Source organism: Cibotium barometz, chromosome 56 (genome assembly GCF_041138505.1).
Source record: "Cibotium barometz isolate CiBa-2024 chromosome 56, ASM4113850v1, whole genome shotgun sequence".
Classification (NCBI taxonomy): domain Eukaryota; kingdom Viridiplantae; phylum Streptophyta; class Polypodiopsida; order Cyatheales; family Cibotiaceae; genus Cibotium; species Cibotium barometz.
In genome coordinates, this window is record NC_141101.1 from 8,845,206 (window position 1) to 8,857,158 (window position 11,953).

Below are 11,953 nucleotides of genomic sequence, written 5' to 3' on the forward strand. Positions count from 1 at the left end.
TCATCAATAATTCCCATCATCAAATGCTTGTTACCAGCCCTCATAAGAACAAAGACTTACCAGCCCGCACATGTAAAGGTGTTCTTCTCTTTACATATAATATAGCATCATAGTTGCCCTATAAGAACTCTCTCTCTCTCTCTCTCTCTCTCTCTCTCTCTCTCTCTCTCTCTCTCTCTCTCCCCCCCCCCCCATACCAATTGCAACTGGTGGAGCTAAGTAACTGATCAGATGGTAGGTCAATGGAGCCACCCTACAACTAACAAACAAGCAGTAGTAGAAGATGGCAACACCAGTGGTGATGGTGATGGCCAAAAATGATGTCAAGGTGCATCACAAGGTGGAAATGGCCGATTATGGTGATGGGCGAGCACCATGCTATGGCGATGACCAGTCTAAAGGAAATCTTTTTTGGCCTATGGCACATATAGCATTTGTTTGCTTAAAAAAAAGAATTTGTTCTTTAAAAAAAAGAGAAAATCATGTGTATTTTCTAAAAAGAAAATTCCTATTGGTTTAATATGGATATGCTAACACTATAATGATTGTTATTTTCTTTGGTGTTTTGAAGCGTTAATGGTGTTTATGGTTATGGCTACTTATTTGGTTGGGTGGGTAGAGTTAGGTTAGACCTACCTTTTTTTCTTCTTCTTCTATACTTATTGAGTGCTATTCTTTATTGCAGCCACCAACACCTTCTCTTGGTTAGTCTCTACCGACCACATCTTCATCGTTCCAAGACTTTGGGATTCTAGGCTTGCATGATGAGGTCAATCGCGTTGTCTTGGTTAACCATTGTCGATTGTCTTTATCCTCACTGAGCCTTAGCACTATATCACACAGGGTCTTTAAGCTTTATCACTTGCTCCTAGTTTACTTCCCTAGTTTACTTTTAGATCCAATGGCTTTAAAATGACAGCTGCATCCAACTCTCTCCCCCCAACTCTCTCCCAATCGTTGATCCCACTTGAAGAAGGTAGTGCTACCCTTATGGATCTCATCATGTCTAAGCACTCCTTGGGCTATGAGGCTTGCATGATGTGATGTATTCTATTCGGCTCCCAATCATGTTTGCATCGTAAGCTACGATTTGACTTTGGTTCTTCTATACATGATGAGCACCTTTGGTTCTTCTCTATAATTCACCTTTGTTATTTCGATTGGCTTGTGCTTTGCATGACCTCTATAAGCTATTAGGTTTTGATGGCAAAATATATGGCTTTATCCTCCTGAGGCCATGAGTGCTATTGTATGCTCTCTGTCCACCATGAGTGTTTCATGCTCTTTGGTTGGTGATTTGAAACTCTACACATACATAACGGTAGGCGGCTATGAACATATTCAAGTTTTAACTAATCCTGTGAAAGGAAGCAATATAAAAACGTAAAATTAAGGCATATTCTTAAAATAATAAGAGGAGATTTTTCCTTTCATAGTCCCTTTGTTGATTTTGCTTCTTTGGACATCTGTATATATGTGTTTAATTCCCATTTAGTGATTATTTTCTTATTTTAAGTTTTCACTAATCATGGGAAGCAAAATAATAAAAATGTGTAAATTAAAGCAAATTCTTGGAGTATTCATAAAGGGTTTTTTTAAAAGTCTCTGTATTGACAGATCGCATCTTTTTCAATGATGTTATATTAACAAAAAGGGACCTAACATTTTTTTTGAACTCAATCTTTAGTTTAAATTATTTTTATCATGGAGGTTAATGTAATTTGTAAGTTTAAAAATTAGTTTTCCACATTCAAAGGTGCCTCTAATTAACAAGTTACATAAAGCTTACGGTTAGAAATTCTTAAACTTTTACAAAAACTAATTTTAAGAAATTTCTTTTCCTAAAGGCTTTGTAAGGAACATCTAGCATGTTATTAAGATGTCTCTGATCTTTCTTTTATCTCGCATCTTGTACCACTGTACACATCTACTAGACAAGAATAATATGGGTCCCAAATGGTTTTTTGTATTAATTAGTGGGGGGAAATGATCGAAGCCTTAGTAGAAGGCAACGTTCAAAGGTGTAAATTTTTTTTCCAAAAGGTTAGTGTGGGACCAACGCAAACTATTCAAGATTTTTCTAGGGGCTGTTTGGGATTTTTTAAATCACCTTGAAGTGTTATAAATAAGATAATGCAATAGTGTGGGGAAGGGGAGAAGCGTAGGGGGGGGGAGAGAGAGAGAGAGAGAGAGAGAGAGAGAGAGAGAGAGAGAGAGAGAGAGAGAGAGAGAGAGAGAGAGAGAGAGAGAGAGAGAGAGAGAGAGAGAGAGAGAGAGAGAGAGAGGGGTAAGCGAGAGAGAGAGAGAGAGAGAGAGAGAGAGAGAGAGAGAGAGAGAGAGAGAGAGAGAGAGAGAGAGAGAGAGAGAGAGAGAGAGAGAGAGAGAGAGAGAGAGAGAATAAAGAAATTAAAAAAAATACTTTAGGAGAGAGAGGGGTGTAGGTAGAAGAAAGAAGGGAGAGAGAATAGATAAATTTTAAAAAAAATACTTTAGGTAAGGTATATATCTTCCTAAGGTAAAACCTTGGGCATAGCTATTAATTAATTTATCACACATAGTCTGATTAATTAATTACATCTGAGGATGTGTAGTGAATATGTGTAGCCATTAGTCAAGAGTATGGATGATGTTGAGGAATTTGACCTTGACAAAGATTTGTGAACTATGTTTTTTTCTAACTCTTTGCTAAGCTTGAAGTACTTGGTCATCTATACTTTGTCACTAAATACGCACATTCAATTCCTTCTTACTACTTTTGTAGAATTAAACAAACTTGGTAAGAAACCTCATGTAGCTAAGGAAATGAAGTTCTCAAACACACTTTTTCAAGCAAAAAGATGGTTTCACATGCGTCTATGAAATCACTCAAAAGAGCTTACAATAGGAGTCTCATTTGCAATAGCACTTTATTTCACTATAAAGCATGTTGTTCAAGCTTGTAGGTTCTATCATCTACACTTATTTTCTATTCCTTTTCTTGTGAAGACCTTTTTAGCTATTATTCTATAGTTTTTGGCCTACAAGAAAAGTACATACTTTTTTCTCAATTGAAATAACTTCAGATTTAAACTTAAAACAAGGTGAGGAGCTGCCACATAGTGTGTTGAATCAAGATGGCTCTAGTGTTAATTAAAAATGTGATCAGTTTATCTCTATAGGTAAAGACGACACTTCCAAGCAACTAGCATAACAACTTACCTAAGCTATTTATCATTCAGATATGCGATGATGGTCTTTGTTTTGCATTCAAAGGCAAGGTACTTACTAGATATGGGACATACATGAATGAGCATTGACCTTGGCTTAAGATGTTAAAAGCAAACCTTACTATGACATTATAACTCTAGTTGTTTAAGGGTCTTTTATGAGTCTCTTCAAAAGGAAAAGAGTGTTAAGCTGTTGAAAGCAAACTCTGGTTTTTTAAGAGTCTCTTCAAGGAAAAGAGCATTGACCTTGGCTTAAGTTTTTGAAAGTAAACCTCACTATGACATTATAACTCTAGTTGTTTAAGAGTCTTTTATAAGTCTCTTCAAGCAAAAGGTCACACTTCATGCAATCAAAGGGTGTGATGTTTAAGTAAAGAACAAAAATGATGATTATACATCACCTTTCTCACATTTGGTAGATATAATCACATCTATTATCAAAGTTGAATCTTTTCCTATTAGCCTTTCCTTTTTTCCTATGAGAGGAAGATAAGAGATTTCTTGTTTGAGTGTCAAACACTTGCAAAAGAAAGCATTGGTAAAAATCTCAATGCACTAGAAACAGTGGCATTTGTTGTTATCCATATTGACAACATCCAAAAATCAAGTGGTGGTTCTAAAAAGCAATTAACAGTTTACTGATGGTCCATCTAATGATAATAGAGCACAATTGGAAGTAATTCTATCTCTTTCTAGTCACAAATTTAAGTAGTGTTATTGATTGACTAACTTCCTATCTATCCAATAGTTGTCATTTCTTCCAGATATGAAATATGAATATTATCGCATGCTTGATGAATTCAAAGAGCTTGGTATAGAAATGTATATGGTTCAAAACATAGGCATATGGAGTAGAAGGATCAACACTCTATCCATTATTGACTCTTCAATCTTGACTAGTAAGACTAGTCCTCATCTGCACAATGACTTAGATGATGTCTTCTGCCTCCAAGTTTCAAAATTATATTTTAGCAAGAATGAAACCATTTAAATAGTGTGTGCTTACTTTTTCTTAGAGGATGACTTCTGCCTCCAAGTTTCAAAATTATATTTTGGCAAGAATGAAACCATTTAACTAGTGTGTGCTTACTTTTGCTTTCTTGTATCTTACCATTTAACTAGTGTGCACTTACTTTTGCTTTCTTGTATCTTACCATAACTTAAAGTAATTTTCTATTTTAGGTCTATGGATCATTGAAAATTGCAAAAGTGAATAGTATCTCAATTCAGTACCTTTGTTTAAAGTGCAGCTCTACTTGCCTTAATTGACAACCACATGAATCATATTGCTTGACTTGTTCAAGCACAATAGAAGTGATTGAGAGCTCAAACCCCCTCTCATTTTGACAAGTCTAGACCCTGTTTATGGACCGCTCCAAACAAGGAAATTAACAAGGGTACATAGTTTAAATTTAAGCAATTCTGGGCTCAATAACATGATTTGTTTACACTTGGCTTGAACTTTTGAATGATGAACCCAAATCACTTAAAACTTTGTAGGTGCAAGGTACACAACTAGTACTTCCCTTGAATCTAGCCGAGTTGTGTACTAGCTATTTTTAGTAGTTATGTGGACCCAATACCCTAAGCAAGCCACTTATCTGTGCTTGTATTTTTTGTAGTTCTATGGACCCAAGACCCTAAGAAAGCCACTTATCTATGCTTGGTTTTATTTTTAGCAGTTCTGTAGACCCAAGACCCTAGGCAAGCCACTTATCCATTCTTGTCTTTATTCAGCAACTATCTACCCATTTAAGGCAAGCCCATGCATAGTGATGGTCCTTGTCAATCTCTAAAATTTGTCTAGACAAATTTCTGTTTTTGCCATCAACTATGTGAAAACAATAGCCAGGTGTAAATGAAGCAAGATTCTTGTTATTTGTCCATTCTTGGCTCTAATTTCCTATCTTGGAAGAGTTTATTGAAACTAAGCATACATAATAATAAACAATGTTATAGACTACTCACATATCAAATTTTTGCATGCATAAGGGAGAGCATTCAATACAAAGTACTGCTTCCTAATATCTTGCATATAGCTTTAAGAAAATTATTTCCACTCTTTTTCCAATGAAAGGGTACCTTTAAACCAATGTTTCTTTGGCCTTGGCATCAAATAACAAGGGTCTTCTAAAAACAGTGGGGTAGGATGTACCATAAAATATGGTTCAAACCACGAGGTATGCATCCCTACCATGGTGGTTTTCACACTCACGAATGATCTCATGGGCTTTACTTTGATCAGACAATCCTAATAGAAATTATGACAACTTTTGGTAAGCCACTCAATATTTCCTTATGTTCACACATGAGATTCAAATGTTTCATTCAAGCTATGAACTCTTGCACCATTACATCCTCATCATGAGTGATGCTATTTATATATGAACTTTGCTCACATTTAAGCAAAGTGCATAACTAAAATTATGAGTGATACTATTAAGATATATACTTTATTAACCATGAATGTTTCTTTCAACATTTCAAAGGTTACGTTCTCCTCAGTTTTAGAGATCTAAACCACTCACCCACTCTTCCATTTAGAGTCAAACTAAATGCCATGACCTGATTTAGCTCATTCAACTCACCAAATGTGTCAAAGATTTGTGTGAAAATCTAAGTATTTACCCTTATGTATCCACTCTTAGGTATTTACCCTTAGGTATTCACCCTTATGTATCCACTCTTAGGTATTTGCCCTTAGGTATTCCATAATGTGGGAGTGTTGGTACGTATCATGGTATTTTAGGAGTAATTCTTATTCTTGGGGTTCTAAATTTGGTCTTCTACCACAATTGTTACTACTAGCATTGCAATTTTCATAGTCACTCTTGGAGTCCCTTTCACCTCTTCATATGATCATTCATCTACTCAAGTTTATTGTTTTTAACCTCTTCCCACATTAGAAATCCAAAATTCCCTTGATGTCGAGTTCATCAGTTTTATGATAAATGTTTACATAAGATCCATCATTATGTTTAAATGAAGTCTTGCACAACCAAAGTTTTAGTTCTAAACTGGTTTTCAAGCCTTGTCTCCTTGTCTTGGGTCAACGACCCGAATTAAGAGTTTCTTGTGACATTCTTATAGCCCTAGGTTGTCTAAAAGAGGTGGTATCATCCTCTAAAGACTCATGGATTCTATCATTAGTAGTCAATTGGTTTTGACTAAGATGTCGTCTCTTTATTTCAACTCTTTCTCTTTTAGAAAATATAAAGCATTAGATGTGAGTGTTCTATAAGCTCTTATTTTTTAAATCCTTTTGGTTTTAGTGGGATTGCTTCTTCCATTGTTGGTTGTTGAGGTCCACAACTCATTCTTTGTTTTTTATGAGTAAAGGTTGGAGGTGATCATCCATGTAGACTCTTGCCAATAGTTGTAATATCTAAAATCATCCAAAATTAAGGTCTCCCAGAGTAGCATCCTCCCTCAACTCTAGGCTATCATTTTTTCCCCTGAGGATTTTTGTGATAGGGCTCATTCCAAAATAGGGTTCATTCCAAAATATCTTAGAGGTCATCCTAATAGAGTGTTTAAAGTTTGGGTGGGTGATGATGGTATGATAGGATTTGTAGTTCTCTCCATTACTACATATCCATGATGCAATTTGTGTTTTGTGTTCTCCCTTTGAATTACTATTTTCTCACTAAAACTAGTGTTTAAAGACTCTTGACATCTAAAAGCAATCACATTTTCTTGAGTACCACCTGAGTGTCGTGAACCTAAACGTGGATGTGGAATCATTAGATGCACTATCATCCAAATAGACACGGCTCCAATAATTCCTCTTGGTCTAAAGTGTATTAATTAGATTGGTTTGAATATAAACCTATCCAAGTCAATAAACTTAGGCTTTTCAAGCTCTGACTGTCTTCCTGAATACCAAAAATCAAAATTTGAAGTCAAGTTGCAAGTTTTTGTTTTTGTGCAATTGTCACGCATGTATCATATGATTGTAATTGTTCAACTCCAATTGTATGTGAACACGATGATATTGTAGCCTTACAAGATGAATTATATGCATACAAAATAACTATTTATGGCATACATAACCAAACATACGATGTACTTTAACCTAAATTATACAACATATGATACGTATTTTTTGGTGTATGATTAAAGCACACACGTAAAAAAATAATTTGTTCAATAGAAAAATGTGAAATGTCGGACAAATTACTCAAAAGGAAAAAATACATATGATATGTATTTTTTGGTATAAGATAAAACATACATGTAAAAAATAATTTGTTCGATGATGAACAATGTGAAATATTTGACAAATTACTCAAAATGTATGATGAATATGTTGTATACATCTACGAATAAGGGTAGTAACACATGCCACTTAGTGATTTCACGATCACATGCGCTAAATTTTCATTTCTTCATGGAGGATAAAGTTATCACTGTTTATCACGTATCGTATGATATCACACTACACACATTTGTAAGGTTTGTATGTATTTTTAAGTAAAGTTTGAGTTTTTTTGAGGGGGGGCTTTATACCTGAATCAATCATTAATACACATGATTTTGGCATCATTTAAAATTATTATGCTCAAATTTTATGATTCTTTTGATGTTTTTAGTAAAGTGAAAGAAAATGCAAAAAAAGAAGAAGAAAAGAAAGCAAGAAATCAAATAGCAATTGAACATCAAATCAAATGAATACACTCATTGGCAAAGTTTCCCCATAGTTTCTAATGGTCCTCACCATTCAATGTAAAATTAAATAACAAAGAACAAGCTTTTAAATCTTAAAAAAAACTCTTTTCTTCACACACTCCACTATAACACCATGTTCAAAGAACATGAAGCACATCTCAAGTGTGCTTAGCTAGTGAATAAGAAAAGGAAAGGCAACAAGCCGTTCCTTGACAATGGCGCCAAAGATATTACTCCACACCCTGACCTAAGCTAGAATGAGTGTATAACTATCATTGCATACTTACCTACTCTTGCTTTCATTTAGTTGCTCTCTTTCCTCACTTCGCCAATATGTTACTCATTGTGACTATATAGTCACACAAAATGGTCCATTCTCTCATTCTCAATTTCTTACACACATAAGCAAGAAAATAAAAGCCACAACACACAAATGCAAAGCTCTCTCAAGCTCGCTCCCTCTCTCATACAAGAGTTTACCAATAGCTACTTTAATTATGTGTAAGAATAAGTACGATAAGTGCAAGAAGTCACTTGGATTCACATTGGCCCAAAAATCCATAAAAAACTATGGCTTTATAACATTAGCATTTACATGGACTTGAAAATAGAACTACTTGGCAAAAACTTTTGGATTTTTACATTATATATACATCAATAAAGATAATTATAAGTTGGCTTAAAATAGCATTAGGATGCTATTTGTATCGGCTAGCTTTCATATCTCTCTAAGTAGCATCAGCCCTTAACTCTAAGTCCTCCAGCTATCCAAACTGAATAGGGTCTTCCATGATAGGAATCACTTTATATCCTTGTCCAAACTGAGCAAGGTCTTCCACGATAGGAATCACTATATATCCTTATTATATCTCTATGTTTTTATCCATCTATCTCATAAATCTCTCACTTGTTGATGTATTTAAGAATTCTTGTTGTCTCAGGCTTGTAAATCTCCCTTAAGTCTTTACAAATTGATGAGAACCTAGGCTTGGACTGGTACAAGGATCTTTGTCTGCTAGATACATTATTGTTTGAATGAATGGAATGAATGTAAATTCCTAACATTTTTAACCAGACTAGAAGTGGATTAATTACATGAGTTTGGAAGAGATTCACTCTTTACTCAAGTTTGGGAATTGAAAATCCCAAATTTAGTCAACACAACAATAGTCTAGTGGATAAAGCGATTGTGTTATTCCCCAAGGTTGTGGGTTCACATTGCACTGTGGCTACACACTGGAGACATCATTGTAACTTGTCGGATGATGATGATGATGATGTGTGTGCATGTTATAGCAACATATTCGGGTTGTAACCAACTAGTAGATTAGTCACCCCATTAAAATTTTTTAAAATCTCAATTTTGTAAATTTGGATTCATTTTCTTATATATATATATTTTAAGAAATGGAATAGACCCAACTCCATGTGTACAACACCCAATTTCACATGTACATCGCCCAATTATACGTGTACAAAGTTCAGTTCCACACATACGAAGTTTAATTGTAATTGTATGTGGACTTAATCCAATTGTACGTGGACCAAAGAAGCCAATCATGCATGGACCAAATCTATTTGTACTAGGCTAAATTGAATTGGACGAGGACCAAATCCAATCATATATAGACTAAATCCAATTGCACGTGTACAAAGTTCAGTTCCACACGTACGAAGTTTAAGTTTAATTGTAATTGTATGTGGACTTAATCCAATTGTACGTGGACCAAAGAAGCCAATCATGCATGGACCAAATCTATTTGTACTAGGCTAAATTGAATTGGACGAGGACCAAATCCAATCATATATAGACTAAATCCAATTGTACATGGATCAAATCAAATTATAAGTAGACCAAATCAAATTAAACGTGCCATGTACAATTCAAATTAAATTATAAGTAGACCAAATTTAATCACACATGGACCAAATCAAATTAACACCATGTACGATTCAACTTGTACACCATATAATGGTCCAACCTGGAATGGAACATTATAGAATTGTATGAAGTCTAATGATGTGTGCCCGTGTTGTACTTATATAATTATATGTGTAAAAATTCCAATTGTACATATGCAAAGTCCAATTGTATACATATGGATGGCACCTAATTATATGGATATGCAACTCGACTTGTATGTATACCATTCAACTTGTATGAGTTTTTGATATGATTGTTTTAGGTAGGCTTATTCCAAAGCCTTATTGCATTAGGTAGGCTTATTCCAAAGCCTTATTGCATACAATTGCATATGATTCAACTTGTACAACTTTTTGATATGATCCTTTCATCCTTTCGAATAGGGTTATCCCTAACTTTATCAATGTACAATTGCAATTATATGTTATACAACTACAAGTTTTGCAACTTTAAATCAAACTTCAGAGTTTTGATTTTTTCTTCTGGATTTTGGGTTTTAAGAGATAGATTAAAGTTATGTGCTCCCAATTAATTAATGAATTGGAAAAATCAAGCCCATTTTTTGATTGCTAAAATTTGTGTTTAAAATAAGATAAGAGAGATAGAAAAAATAAGTAAAATGGACACAAAGTTAAAGAAATTGAACCTAAGCAATACAACCGATTGATAAGGTTTCCCTATGATTTTTCAAAGTCATCACTCTTTAATTCAAATAAAATAATAGAAAACTTTTCTCAAATTTTCAAGCAAAAAATGAATTCTTCCTTCACGCACACACACACACACACACACGCACGCACAAAACCACCATGCTCACTAGGTAATGTTAACTCATCCATTGAGCTAAGTTAACAATTTCAAAGAGGGAAGGCAACAAGTCATTCCCCAAAAATGATGCCAATGATATTACTTTTTATCCCAACCTAGGTTAAAATGGACGTGCAACTATTTTTTGGGAACTTGCTTGTTACCCACATGTGCTTCGAAGTGCTACTTCTCTTCTTCGCATTCTCTGTTGTTGTGTCACCACACTCACCATGGTTGCTCCACATTAACAGTTGGTCACTCTCTCGCTCTCACATTAACATATGGTTACTCTCTCACTCTCACTCTTAAGCAAGAGGCACAAATGCATAACCTGATCTTTATGCACGTGTGCGTGTGTGTTAGCCAAGAGTCTGTTCAATTATGCATAAGAGTCTCTAATATAATAATGAGAGTTCACTTATAAACTAGGCAATGTGTTCACACTGTGGCTACCCACCAATACATAAAAAGTACAATTATAGTGGGCTTATGGCCTCATAGTTGTTTGGCCTTACAACTCTTGAGCACCAAAGCGTTACATGAGGCATGTACAATGTGTTAACCATAATTTGGTTAACACTCGTCATATACTAGGCTCACTCACTTTCTTTGAGGATTCAACTCCTGTTTTAGCACTTAAGTCAAATAAAACTCCCTTGATAACCATGGACCTTACATCCATTTATTATATTGTATACACTAATGAGAGTATTTACCTCCATCTTTGTTATAACATATTTGGAGAATGAAACAATGCTTTTGGAAAAGTTCAACTTTTAAGTACTATAAAGGAAGGGGATTTAAATATCTCTAGACTTGTGGAAAGGAAATCATAGATCTTGGAGGGTTAGGAGTAGTTGAGCTTGGAAGGGCACTAATATCTTCCTGAATACAATTTACATGCATCCAAGGTCTTAATGCCACTACCTAGGACTGAAACCTAACCTTCAACTTGAAGGCCTAGAAAGGACCTCGACCTTCCTTTCTACACACTAATAAAATTCACTTGAGTTCTTTTGAAACATAAAATTTATTGTTTGGTCTAATCTTGAAGGTTAAAGGCCCTTCTTCACCTTCAATATTTTAGAAGGCCACTAGGGCTTAAGGGACTTGGTGAGAGGACCCAATTGAAGTTTTATATACAAATAGAGGGTGGTTGGCCAATATCAACTATGCCTATTCACAAATATCATATATACATATTAATTAATCGGGGGGCTAGCCAAGATCATACCAAAAAAAGGTTGTGGAGCCAACCATCAAGTCCCAAATATGAGAGCAACGGAAAATTGGATTTCCCTAACCGTTAACGGGGGTCACATCTCATTCTCCTCATCGCTTGTCCCTA